This window comes from Xiphophorus couchianus, chromosome 2 (genome assembly GCF_001444195.1).
Source record: "Xiphophorus couchianus chromosome 2, X_couchianus-1.0, whole genome shotgun sequence".
Classification (NCBI taxonomy): Eukaryota; Metazoa; Chordata; class Actinopteri; order Cyprinodontiformes; family Poeciliidae; genus Xiphophorus; species Xiphophorus couchianus.
The window spans coordinates 27,284,437-27,298,805 of NC_040229.1; the positions used below are offsets into that span (position 1 = coordinate 27,284,437).

Below are 14,369 nucleotides of genomic sequence, written 5' to 3' on the forward strand. Positions count from 1 at the left end.
CACTTGGATAAAAAAAAGGTGGTTATGAGCTTGCTCTTACTTTTTAAGTTAAAAATCAAATGAACTGCCTTTTTGAAGTAAACCAGCCAACAGGCTGTACCTATGCAGATTATGCTCCAAATTTATCACTATTTTTTCTCTGTTTTTTTAAAGTAAAATGAATGAGTGAGCCTTATTTAGTTTCTTCCTGTGGAGAATTTATCCGTTCTCCGTGGCAAGTTCTTGATGTACGAGGTTGAAGAAGAGTCAGTGAGTTGAATTCATGAATTCCATGTAATAATACCTTCGAGGTGTGTGTCGAGTAATGGAGGGGGCGTTTCCGTAAAGCGCGTATCGAGGCTTGCTTCATTTAGGGGAGGAGCCGAAAACGATGACGTCCGAAGTCTCGCTGCCCGGCTGTACCACGTGACTGCTTCGGGAAGTGGCTCAGATGTTGGCGCGGGTTTTGACAGCTTTAGAAACCCCACAGGCTGCATTTAAAATGTGGGTTGTTGTATGCGAGTTGCGGTCAGTTGAGAGAGTGGATAGAGTTTTGATAGTTTGGATAGCAGAGTTTGGATAATGGTTATTTAGTTTGAGACAGTTAGTTTGGTGTTTGGAGAGTTTAGGACAGAGATAGATAGGAGATTTAGGAGCGCGAGGACAGGATAGGAGTAGGATGGAGCCGGTGAGAAAGAGGAGGATTTCCCCTATGTGGGAACATTTTGATTTGATAAGCCCTAACAAGGTAAGGTGAACTGAACATTTGCAGATGCATTAGGTTTGCTTATGAGGAACTGTATTTTTCACTGTTTCTTATTTTCTGTAAAGGTGAGGTGTTTATTGTGCTCCAAGGAGTTGGGGTACAATAATAACACCTCATCCATGTAGTGTCAAAAAAGAGAAATCGTTTGAAACCAAAAACTGTGGAGAAATTGTTGTTTCTTAATAAAAATGCATGAAATCATCCAGGTTACACAAGCATTAGCCTATTCACTGCCCCTCCCTAGTTCCACAAGCACTTTCACTGTCCTCTGCCTGATTAAGCCCAGGCCATTTTTCTAGAGTCACAGAAAAACATTATTACACAACATGCCATATCACATGACACTACTATTTTGGGAATAATTACACACAGAGAATACATTCAAACAATATTTTATTATACACATATGTGTATACATAATTTATGTAGACAAATGATTTCGTCCTACATCTTTTGTGAAGTCATTCCCAAGAGCCATAATAAACAAAAATTCAATGCATCACACGTGTTAAGATACAGCTGGCTGTGATTATACACCTGGCCAGTAGGTGGTTTCGTGTGCACATGAAGCTTCAAGAAATGAACCCTTTCTCGAACCAGTTGGCTCAAGTGGTTCAATGCCTCATGAGGCTTCATCTCACCATCACTACATTAAACAGAAGTTTTCCATTCTCTCTGTTAGCCTCTAAGCTAAGCTACGCCCTAAGGAGGGTGTTCCCTAGTGTGTCGTATCCCTTAATCTTAGCTTTGAGGACGTTTCCTAACTTGTCATTTCCTTTAGCTTTAGCTTTGCAACTAGCTAAAAGAGATAGAAGGAAAAGCACAGAACTATTTAACCTCAACAATCCATTGTTAAAGCTATTAGCCAGCTACATTTTTGTAAACCCTCAACCTCGCCTTCCATATTTAGGAAAGTGTCATCTTTAAAAAGTCTTAAGTATTAAATTCACGTGTAAGGCCTTAAAATGTAATTAAAAACCTTAGTCGCAGGTTTTAATTTTAAGTACTTTGAGCTTGTGTGTATATATATTTTTTTTCCTCAAAAGTCACGTGCAGACATCAGTTCTGGTCGAGGCTACCGCTAACTAGCTGCTCATATATAGCCTTGCTAGCTAGCTTTTCTGCATCTATCATGGATAAGTATAAGTTTTCCGGCAGTTGGCTGGACAATGTTTATTTTCACAGCTGGCTAACTCCTGCTGTCGTCTCTCAGGCTGGACGTGTTGTGCACAAAGATTTTAAGCTAGGCACTTTTAAACTTTCTGCGACGCTTGATCGTAGTGCAACAGGATTTCCCAGCCGTCGCCTATAATTTCATTCAAGGTGGCATTAAAATGTCTTAAAATTGATTTCCTGAAATACATGCAGACACCATGGCTTAAACGTAGTTCCTGTACAGCATGACGTCACTTTTCTATTTGTTCTGCGGCTTTGCTGTGATTTAATTGACATATCTTCCTTACCAAGACGTTTTCAGGCGCACCTTTCTAGTGACCTCACTGAAGGTAACTGATTTGTTTTGTGAGTTAATGTTTGTTTTGATTTTCTATCGTGTTTTTAATCAAATTCTTCCATCAACTGTTTACTTGTACAAAGGACCAGGGCAAAGATCAGCAGCAACCATTTCACACCAAGTGTTTTAAAGGCCTGGTCTGGGCAGGTAGTTAGCTGTACTTGCTAATCATGACATTATGACAATTCAGTTTGGATGTGGTGAATATGCGTGGAAACCATCTAAATTTCTGAAAACAATCGGTGTCAGATTTCGCTTCAGGCTCTTGAAATAATCAATCATCCATAATGTCCTGGAGCTCATCAATTTTCAATTCGGGCTCTAAAATGTGCAGCCGATCTGTCCAGTCTCTTGATTTGTCATGTTTGCTAATGAACATGACTCTTGCCCTCTTGTGATGTCATCAACTCAAAGCAGGTTTAGCTGATTTCTCGTTTCATGTCATTCCTCCCAACTCGATTTTCCATAGCTTCATATTTTTCCCACAACCCTGTGGTGGAAATCTATACATAGATGAATTTTTTTATTTTTAGTGAACATTTATTAGCGAAAAAATAAAAATAAAATAAATACATGGATTGATGGTGTCCTTTAATATGCAACGGCAGGAATGGAGGAAGAAAGAAGCTGGGGTTTCAAAAGGTGGAGCCGAAATGGAAAGCTCTGCGGGCGCAACAGGTCTTCATGCACGGACACGTGTGTTGGGTTGTGTGGGCGGATGCTTTGGGGAGTTGGGGAGCGCCAAGTCATTCTCTGAATCGACTGAGGCAGCCTTGAAACCGAGAGGCAACTCTGAATGGGTTTTATTCTGGAAAGATTAGGAGTTTCATATGGGGAAAGTTAGTTTGTTGCTGTTATTGATTGGATGTTGTTAATAGTCTTTTTCATGAATGACAGAGCCTCACATTTTGTTGTTGTTGTAGGTAATAACTTGATAGAATATATCCCGACCTGGCCCACATGATGGTTAAGAAAATAAGTAATTACTCGAATGTCTTTCGGGCCTCTCTCGGCATTGGCAGAGTGTCCCCTCCAGAGGGCGCTCCGGACTAGGGCTTTCCTCCCAAAGCGTCCGGATCTATTTTTAAACCGACTGAACTAGTCATTTAAAGCGACCGTGATGTTTTTTCGTGTCGCTCTATTACCGGGGTGGGCAGAGGTATCTGGTATTTAACATTCACAATGCCGAAGACAGTCAGTCTAGAATTTCTTATTGAATATTAAGAAATCAGCATCCCAGGACTTTGTTTGCTGCAAAGCAGCATAAATTAACTAGATAAATGCATTAGTCTGTTTTCCAGATGCTTTTTTAAATATAGTGATAATTTGTGTTTTTCTGATCATATTCAAATGCGCCTTTTATTTTGGTAATAGTTACTAAAGTGGTACAGCTATTCAGTTAAATTAATACATCACATATTTCTCTTTCTTTCTCTGATGCTGCACCTCTGTTGGCAGAGCCAGGGGCTTCACGACGCCTCTAAGCTGAAGTTTTCATTTCTGAACGGCAGGGGGAGCCACGACACTGCAACAAAACCCCCTCGCTGGTGGATCGTGACCAGGTATTTCCCAAACCAGCCAGCCAAGGCACCAAACTGCCTAGCACGTGCGTTTGCATGAGCACGCGCCTATACGCACCAGAGCCGGGCTGAAAATAATCAAGAGGTGGAAGAGGAGTGGGCGGCAGCTGCGAGAGCAGCAGAGACGACGACCCTCAGAGAGAGGGAGAGGGAAGGAGCGACTGTACCAGCCCGTGTGAGAGTGGAAAGTGAAGGTAAATCAATAGTCCTGAAGCACTTGGTGGAACTCGATGGGTTTCCTCTCTGTAGCAGCGACCTTTGGGAGGGTGTTGCTGTTTAAGGTGGTAAAACCACGACTTACTGTTGTACCCACACACTCCTGGCCTCAGAAGCCGCTGCGGAATAACGGGGTTGCTTTTGCGCGTCTGTTTTAGTGACTGCGTGAGATGACGTCCACTTGTTGCCTCCAGTGACGCAGGGCTTGGTTTTACAATAACAGGGGCCTGGCCGGCAGTCTTCGAATAGCAAACAAGGAGTGTTGACTTTGGGATGTACAAAAAGAAGCACGCCCGCACATAATGAACCAGCTTGCCTGATGTTTCCAACTGGATTCTGCAGATGATAAGAGAACAGGGGTGCTTCCTCAAGGTGTTCAAAGGGTGGAACCAGATGGGGATCTTAGCAACTCGGGGTGGTGTGGGAATAATGCTTTTATGACTACAACTGACATGCCAGGAAGGACAAAATGAAGACTTGCAGTGATTATATACAATTATATATAGTTCACGTAAGATTGTCTCTGGTAAAATTCCATCCCGGTCATCCATGGCGGTCGCCACCCGTGGAACCCCTTTGGTCACACCAATACATATACATGACAGGCAGTTCAAGACCTTAGTTTGGTGCATTTCTTTTTCTCTTATCAACCAACTCCAGTTCATTGGACTTACTAAAGACTCCTAGACAAAATGTTTATCGTAACGAAGCCTTACTTTCCTTCCCAAACCATCAGAGTTTTTGAGAACTCCGCTGTAACACCTTGACATACAGTAAGTCTTATACCTACACAGATAGCAATAAATGAGTACTACTGGTAATAGTAAATCAAAATGTGTTGCTGCCATTGATGGTTTAAGTAATACTGGTCCACTTTTTTATTCAGAATGGCAGACAGGAGCAACTACAGAAAGTTTCAATTGGCCAGATAATGTCATGTTGGATTTTAATTTCCTTGCCCACATGCAGGTGCGCACAGAAGAACAGACTTTACGGTTAAGAGAGTTTGTTTTTAATCAGTCAAACAATTGTTCGAGAATTGAGACTGGAGGACGTCAGGAGGAAACGAGAGTCCAGGTAGGTTCGGGGGTCCCGGACCGCAGCGGATCGGAACGGCTTGGTGGTGCCAACCAGCGAGACACGCCTGACCGGTGAAGTTCCAGGCTTGGCTCCGGGAAGCGGGATCAAGGTCTGAGAGGTAACAGAGAGAAAAAGGACAAAATGACTGGACAATACTTAACATGGACTATGCGAGATCTTAGGGCTGAGTCTGACCAACAAGTGGTAACCATCGAGCGATGACTGGTGGTTCCACCGCTTCTTAAGAAGCCTGCCGCTGGTTACCGGAATCCGATGCAGGTGCGTCAGGCTGTCAAACTTCTCCGCGTAGCTCGTCTCTGGAAAGAACCCTCACTCCAACCTGAATCCTGACAGATAAGGGTCACTAATAATGTTGAGGTAGTGCACCAAAACCAGAAGCCATAAAGACATTTCAGGATCTCAGTTGGGGTCTAAATGCTTAAACACTTTGGGGATGAAGGCGATACGTAAAAATCTTTTTCATTCTCTAGCAGAACAACGGAAGAACCAAAGTCCATTGATCTATTCTGTCTTGACAGTGCGATCCAGTGTGAGTTGCTGACATGTCACAGCGATCTGCTGTGGTCGTGGTACGCGTTTTGCTAGGTACCTGTTCACCCATACACCAGGGAGTTGAAGTGGGGCCGTTGCTGCCTTTCCTGGCATCGTCGAGGCAAAACGGCGAACACGCTGTCACTAGCCTCTTTCGAGCACATTTCCATCATAAATGTCCAAAGATGATCCTTTTCTTAGCTGCCTCTGGCTGTTCATGAATCACAAGTAGACACTTCCAATATCCTGCAAAGCTCGTGAGCTTTCAGAAACGCAGCCAACGGTGCAAAAGGACAAGTGGTGTAGTGTGGCATTGACATCGGATCTATGCGTTCCGATGGTGCTGCGTCGAGAGTTCCCTCATACCGTTCTTTATGGACACACTCAGTGTAGCAATCCTGTTGTTGGTCGCTCACATACCTTCACATTTTAGCTACTTTTCTCACCTTTTTACTCTTCTTGGAATGCATTTCTGAGTATTGTTTGTACTTTTAGATCTAGGGAATGCCAAAATTCCCAATAATGTTGGCATGTAGAATAGTGTAGTATGGTGTAACACACGTGTAATACGCCCACTATTGGTATGGTGTAGCACATAATTTCTACACCATAGATCGGAAATGGCATCGGAAGTATTTGGCAAACACAGAAATGGTAAAAATGTCTAAATCCTGGCTATAATCACTTTGTAATGGAGGCTAGTCACCGACAATCAAAAAAAAGATGTTTTGAAAGATGATCAAATAAAGCTTGTCCTTCACATAAATTTATGCTTCAAAATCTCCATGTGAAATTAGATTAAGTCGGTTGGGGGGGCTGACAGGTTTTTTTTTATTTTTTTTTAGGTGTGGCTATTGGGCCCCAGACTCCCGCAGTAGGGTCGCCTCTGGTTCCTATCCGGACTGGAGCTGTCCTCGGTAATGAAACCCCGTCTTCTCTGTCCTGTACTGTCTCTGGTTGTGATTCAGTAATGTTTTTCTCTCTTTTTTTTTTTTTAAAGTTTTTTTTATGTAAAAAGAAAAAGGAACGATGTCGTCACAAAACTAACACGTTCTATTCAAAGAACTTCAAGTCAGCACACGCACGACTCCATCAGACAACAAAACGCCTTTTTTTTAATAAATATATATATATATTATTATTATTTTACTTTTATGAAGGACACCTTAGCGTTGCGGATAATCTTCTGCTCGCCTGTTCCTCCATTCGCAGCTCGCCTCAGCCTCTTTCTACTTTTCCTCTTCACGGAATCGTGACGGCTCTCCAGCTGCAGCGTCCCTGAACTAACTCGGTGCCAGTGGCGGATAACAGGTCGGCATGTACGCGCAAAAAATAGAATCAGTTGTGGGGAGGGCGTGGGGGGAAAAGGTAACTTTTTCTTCCCTTTTTAGAAAGAAGAAGAAGAAGAAGGAAAACAGCGCCTACCGTCCGCCCCCTCATGTACAAGGCTGGGAATAGTAACAGGACTGTGAGGTTGGGCTAAATATAGCAGCCAGTGAGTGTTAACATGTCAACTTCAGCAGGAGAGCGGGGAAGCGGCTGCTGCACGTGTGACCGCCGTGGATGTACAGAGTTTGGCTATAAATACCAATCTTCCGTGAACCCAGTGCACTCCGAACCGATTTGTTCAATAATAAAACGTGAGATGTTGCACAAAAGGACCGGGGGTGGTTGTGGGGGGCGGGGGGGACTAAAAGAAATACCGATGAAGCCAAAATAGAAACCAGAGACATATTTAAGGATCAAGTGTAAATTTCTGGTGGGCCGAGTTCATCTGAACAGACTCCGTAGAGATGACTGACAGCAAACCCGTATCGCTTTTGCCGTTTTCGTTCTCAGAGATATTTTCACACGACTGCGTTGCTGAAGGGCGGGTTGGAGTCTAACCGGCAGCGGTGTGGGAGGGGCGCTACGGGTTTCAGGGCTGGGAGGGGGGGGTGAGGAGGCGAACTGCTTTATTTTTATCACGGCCGCCTTTCGAAAATAGAAGGTAGTCTAAAAAAAAAAAAAATTGTCACTCACGAGTCCTTTTCAAGCCAAACACGCTTGTGCAGCAAAACCGCGCGCGCGCGCGCGCGCTTCACTTGCAAAATGGGGGGAGACTTTAAAACGAATCTGGAAATGAAGGCGCGTGTCAACAGAACGACTCTCGGAAAGAGTCCAGACCCAGACGAAGCCAAGGAGCACCGTGTTTGTCGCGCGAGATTTGCCAGGTCAAACAATATTTACCCTCCTCCCCCCGCAACACTTTCCCATCTCACGCGCGCACTACCATGCGCGTTCACGTGCAGCCTAAATCGCTGATTCGCAAATGCGGTCTATTGAACACAAACGAGCTGACCGACGGTGAACCGGCGGCCATTGCGGCTGAACTGGTGGCTTCTTTGCTTTCTAGCCGCCCTCCCCCCCTTTTCCTTCCTCCATTCACAGGTTCTGCTGCAGAAACTGTGTGAATGAGTGAGTCGCGGGGAAGGATGAATGAACGAATGACTGCTGGAGGTGAGTGAATGAAAAGCTGCGGCTGCAGGAGGAGAAGCAAAACGCAGGGGGCGCATGTCCCTCCTGTCCCTCTCAATGGCTTCTCCTCCCCGCCCCCACCTCTCCCATCACTCCCCCACCCCCTTCCTCCTTGTCAGGGAAGTATGGCTGCACGAGCAATAAGCAGAACAAACACACGCCGGGCCACGCACGTTTGTGTGTGTGTGTGTGGGTGTGTGTGTGTGTGTGTGAATTGAAGGTCTATAAATAGCACTACAGCACTGTTTCCATTGACATCATTTAGGCAGGAGAGATGGAAAAATAAATAGGTGGAGGTGGAGGGAGGACGCGGCGCAGGGTTTCTTAATCTGGGTTTGAAATTCAAACAAAACCTGGCCAGCCGTCCACCTCACACACATCGCACACCCAAAACAGAATTGATCATGGTTGAGCCAATTTTTTCCTCTCTCTCTCTTTTTATCTAAATAATTATGACCTGCAGTAAATGCACCTTAAAGCTGCAGAATGTAACGTTTATAGAAAAATATCCTTTCGCTGTCGCCATGTGTGACAGAGTGGTGCGTGTTGAGACAACAAGCTCCTCCCCTTTCTCCCAGCGCTAACTAGAAACAACCAATCAGAGCCAGGAGGTGGGTCTTAGCGCTGTCAGTCATCCACTTGTGTGGCGCTGCTCATCCCCCTTCCCACTACTACTTTGTGCTGATCTCATCACTAGGGTGACAGCTAGCGATTAGTTTAGTTATCGGTTAACACATCGATTATTCTAACGATTAATTGGATATCATGTCAGCACATTCTGCTAATTTTTCATTTTACACCTTTTTATACATGGTTAGAAATACATTAAAAATGCACACACACACACACACACACACACAAAACATTCAATTCATTTTTTATTTTTACATAAGATGATAAACTTTTTATTGAATAAAATCGAACAACACAGTATTCCTTTAGTGAACTCTTAATCATTTGTGGCAAAGGATGCTAAAGAAGGAAGCTAAATGATACTGCTAACCTCAACATAGAAAAAGTTCAATCCTTCCACAGTTCACTTAACATCTATTCACTGTAGGGCTGATCTGTTGATTATCTTTTTGTATTATCAATAACTGGACGGCAAAAGGTGCTTAATAGGTTATTTATTTACTTAGCAAATTTAGAACCAGCGTGAATCTAAAACTATGTCACTTTAGGAGTTTCAGATAGTACATGTTTACTGTATTTTTCAGACTTCAAGTCGCTACTTTTTTCCCACGCTTTGAACCATGCGGCTTATAGCCTGGTGCGGCCTGTACATGTACGTTTCTGTCATGAAATGCGGTGATGAGTGGGTGAGGCAGTCGCTTGGAGACCCAGGTAAAGATGAATGATGGTTTTAATGACTAAATGAATCCAAAAACACAACCCAGAACCAGGCAGGACAGCAGAACGGAAACTAAGGTTCAACGCTGGTATAGCGACAGGTTATACGACTGGAAGTAAAAAAAAAAAAAAAGCAGAGCGGACAGACTGGGATCACATTGGACAAGGACCCGACAAAGACACAGAGACACAGGTGACATTAAATATACAGGAGGTAATCAGGGAACGAGACACACCTGGGAATAATCGAGGAGAAGACAGGACAACACGGAGACACAGAAAACTCAAAATAAATACACAGGAAACTCAAGTCCTGACAGTTTCCAGTTTAAAAAAAAAACTTAGTAGGTGCGGTGTAGCGTATAGTGAGGTGCGCTCTATAGTCCAGAATATAGTCCGGTACATATTATTTAAAAATCTTAAATACAAAATGTACGTGTCTTTTGTGCAGTTTTGGCTCAGAGTGTGTTGCTCTTTCAGCAAATAGCTTTTTTTTGTGTGTGTGCGTCTGTATACTCCGGCTAACGATTAATCGGCCACTGAAGTAGTTGACGATTATTTGAACAGTCGATTAATCGTTCCGGCCCCGTCACATGAATAGACGGGGCTTAACCCGATTCCTGTTTATTTAGTTTGTTGTTGGAATTTCATATTCACAAATGAACCTGGCTGAAATGTATCCAAACTAGGAGCGACGTCACTGTGCGCGCCGACATTCGAGGATCCCCTCCCTCAGCATGTGGACCGATAGTAAACATCAGGGCAGAACGCCGACTGTTTTCAAGAAGGGTGAAGCCTGCGAGTCGGAACGGAAAGCCACGAGGCAAATGCAGGGAGACGTCAAACAAATTAGGACCATTATGTCTACAACAGCCAACCACTCATACACACACACACACACACACACGCGCAAAGCTGCGGGAATCACAGTGGAGAAAGGTAGAGGCAACACACACACCTGAGGTAAAATGTTTCACCAGACGGTATTGTTGTGGTTGCATGCTTTAAACGAGGAAAGCGGAGGGATTAATAAATCATGTCTCAAGCATGTCTTGTGTGTTGTGCGGTTATGAAGTGTTTTTTTTTTCCCCGTTGTTGACGTGTCTTAGTCACAGCCAGGATCTCTATCTGAATCTCTAAGTGTGTCGTCAGCCTTGGCACTGACCTCCGAAGTGCTGCGTGACTTCCACCGGTGCTGATGACGTCTCCCATGATACATTTCTTCCCCATGTTTTTTCCAGCATATCCTGTGATCGCACATTTCAGAGTTCCACTCCCCCCCCGCCCACCACTCCACACACACACACACACACACACACACACACTTCACTACCTTCATATGCCTTCGTTTGCCTCTTACTGTTTCGCTAAATCGATGTAATCTTGTTAAACAACAGCACAACAATCAGGAAGAAGGTCTTTATGGTCCTTGAACGGGGCGGGCTGTGTTTTTTTCCGGGGGGGATGCACCGATGAATCGGCCCCGATTTTCTTCATTTTGGGGGATCGGTGACTTGCCGGTACTCAAACGTGAAGCTGATCTTTTTAACCTCGGCAAAGGTCTAAAACGCAGCTGTGAGAGAGGCGTGACTCTTAGCCCCGCCCAGCAGGTTAACAACAGTCCCCCCACTGCTGCTAACTCAGCAACTTTCTTGCTATATTTAGCGACGCTGCAGACAAAAATTAAAAAATTTGTATCAATCAAAATCAGAATCAGCAAGACAGGTTTTTTTTTTTTTAAAGATTGGTAATCGGCGATCGGCCAGAAAGCTGCGATCGGTGCACCACAAATGTTTTACATCTGTGGACCTTTCAGCTCTTTCTTTTCCCACACTTTAACTTCCTCTTTTTTTCCATACATTGTCAACAACAGCACACCTACACTGTAGACGTAGAAAGAGGTAACCTGACCTGTGTGAATGTGTTTCAGACTAACATGTTGTGTCTTTATTAAAAATACATGTGACTCCGTCACGCATTGTTGCTTCCTACGTTTATCCTTAATGAAATAGCAGCTATGGATTAAGTTTCTGTGAAATGGATCCAAAGATTATTATATAATATTATTTTTTTCCCTTCCCTTTGTGACGTTTCAGTTGTAAAACCTTGATGATCATTCAGGTTCCTATTTCATTTGACTTTTAATTGTAATTCAGCTGTAGGTACTTTATTAATACTGTATATAGTTGTTTGATTTTATTTTTAGATATTCATTTCGAAGATACTTGTTACTGTGCTGCTGTAACAAGTGAATTTCCCCACTGTGGGATTAATAGAGAACTGTTCTATTCTACTCTATGCACTTTTCTGAGATTTATATGACAGACTACAGCAAAACTGCGTTTTTATCTGAATGGAAAAGGAAAATAATTCTTGGTTTTCAACATTTTTACAATTTTATCTCAACTCTAAAAGTCTGTGACATTTACTAATATCCGCCACACCTGAGCAAATAACTAGTAAAACCCACAGTTGCAAGAGGGTCTCTCTCTATCTGGTTCGTCACATCTAGTGACTGAGGTTTATTTCCACTTTTCTTCGCTAATCAAATTCGGATGATTTACTTGCAAGTTTCCACATATTCTCAGTTGGAATGAGTTCTGGACGTTTTTGTTTGACCGGTTTTTCCACTGCTCCTTCACTTATCCCTGAGTTTCTTTCTCTCTCGCTGCTTTTCTGATGGATTCTCTCCTTTCTAGCCGCGTCTTGGCGGGTTTGTGGTTTAGCCGCGCTCTGTCCATTTTCACACGGCAGACCGACCAGTGCTCCCTAAACGTTCTACAGTTTTATTCACAATCTAATCCTCGATGAGATTAAGGGGAAGTTGCTTTTGGCATTCCGGTTGCTGAAGAATGTCATTTGAGCTGAAGTCCGCTTAAAGAGGCAGCATTTTTGTAAAATCAACATTTTTTGAGCGTTACATCATATTATAACGTTATCCTCGCCTCCAAAACACACCTGGAGTGTCGCCTTGATTCTTTCATGCGTGTTTGAGAAATGCTCCTAATCTCCGTGGCGACCATTCAGCCAGGCAAAACGTCTGGGTGGACCTAGCTCCGCCTCTGAGGACAAATCTTCTCCTGCATTAGTTGCTAAAGTGGTACAACTTTCGCTCCGGTTTCCTTCAGACTAGCCAGCAGCAATTAGCAAACACCTGGTGGGACTGAACATCAGCTGGGCTCATTAGATGAGCTACTTCTCAGTGAAACGCTGGTAAAAACGTTGTTAAAGTCTTAATAGAGGAGCCATGCTGTGATGACTGTCTGTAAGTGGAGTTTCAGAAACAGGGGGAGTTTTTAAGGAGACAAATTTCAAGGAGTTAAAACACAAAGCCAAATTTATTTTAAGTCTTACCGCTTTAGCATTTATGTCCCTTCCCTTCAATTCTCCCAACATTTGTCATTTAGATCAATGTTTTGTCCAAACTATCAAATATGAGTCAGATGGTTACGTTCTAATGCAGAGTCCGTCCATCTGTCCGTCCCATCCTGAGAACACGAACCTGTTCTGACCGCTTCGAGCCACTTACTGAAGCGTCTCCTCTTACTGTCTGTTGTCATCTTAACTGATGAGGCTCACGCTCCGTCTATATTAATAACAACTTTGATATCAACGTGTAAAATCACAGAATATGTATATTTCCTTCAACACTGAGCCGTGCAGATAAACGCGTGTGTGTTTCCGATCCGGTCAGTTTGGAAATGGTGTGGAAGGACCGGGGGTAAAAAAAAAAAAAAGATAAATGAATAAACATTCCACACCCACCCACAAAACCACAGTCGCCCCCCCAGCCCCCACTTCTTCTTGCCAGCTGAATTAATTTGATACTATTTTTGAAAGTCAGTGTTTCTAAGGGATACCTAATAACGCAATGACGTCAAGGCGGGTCAATAGCACGCTGCTGGAAAAGAGGGAGAGAAAACACACACACACACACACACACATATATGGCGAGAGTAGAATGGAGGGAAGCTGGTTAAAGATTTAAATTCCTTCCCTGTTTGGTCTCCAAAAATATTTCCGGCGAAACTTTTTTTGTTTTTAGTTGATTTTTTTTCTTTTGTTACTTCTTTTTATATATATATCTATGTATAGATATATATATATATATATGAATGACAGCAGTAGTTGTTGCGTCTCGCTGCTCCTCCCTCTTCATTGATGCTTTCCGTCCCTGTCTGGAAGACACGTACACACACACCCACGTACACACACACACACACACGTACTCCCCCCACACACACACACAATATACACAAAGAAAGAGAGAGAGGGAGAAAAAGAACGGCGAGTCTAAGACCGAGTTTCTACATTGCGAGATGAATCGTGTGCGTCTCTCCGCATGCGTGAACCCCCCCCCCCCCCCCCATTTGGCGGGACCTCGCCATCCGCTGGGCTCCCTTTGTGTTTCCCTACTTTCTCCGTTTCTCCGATCACCAACCACCGCCACCTTTCAACTCCGAGACCCCGTAGCCCAGGGGTGGGCAATCCTGGTCCTCGAGGGCCGGTGTCCTGCAACTCTTGCAAGTCTCCCTGGTCCAACACACTTGAATCCAGCAGCTGAATCACCTCCCAAGTGCAGTCAGGTTCTCCAGAGTCCTGCTAATGACCTCATTATTTGACTCAGGTGTGTTGAAGTGGAGATGCATCTAAAAGTTGCAGGAGTCCGGCCCTCGAGGCCTGGAGTTGCCCACCCCTGCCGTAGCCTCTCCTCCCAAGCAAAAACAAAACAAAAAACCCGCCCCTGATTCGAGCAGGCTCCTGAATCATAAATGGCAACCACAAATATATGTCAGTTTACCAAAGAACAGGGAGA

At 43.9% G+C, this 14,369-nt stretch overlaps 1 long non-coding RNA gene across 1 annotated transcript; it reads right to left on the bottom strand.

Annotated features, from left to right (window-relative positions):
- Positions 1–5,066: 5,066 nt before the first annotated feature.
- On the bottom strand, positions 5,067–12,142 carry LOC114153186 (uncharacterized). The gene is made up of 3 exons (XR_003597290.1): positions 12,132–12,142; positions 5,330–5,498; positions 5,067–5,245 (listed from the first exon to the last, which is right to left on the bottom strand). It is a non-coding gene; the product is annotated as an uncharacterized LOC114153186 (long non-coding RNA).
- Between the last annotated feature and the right edge of the window lie 2,227 nt (positions 12,143–14,369).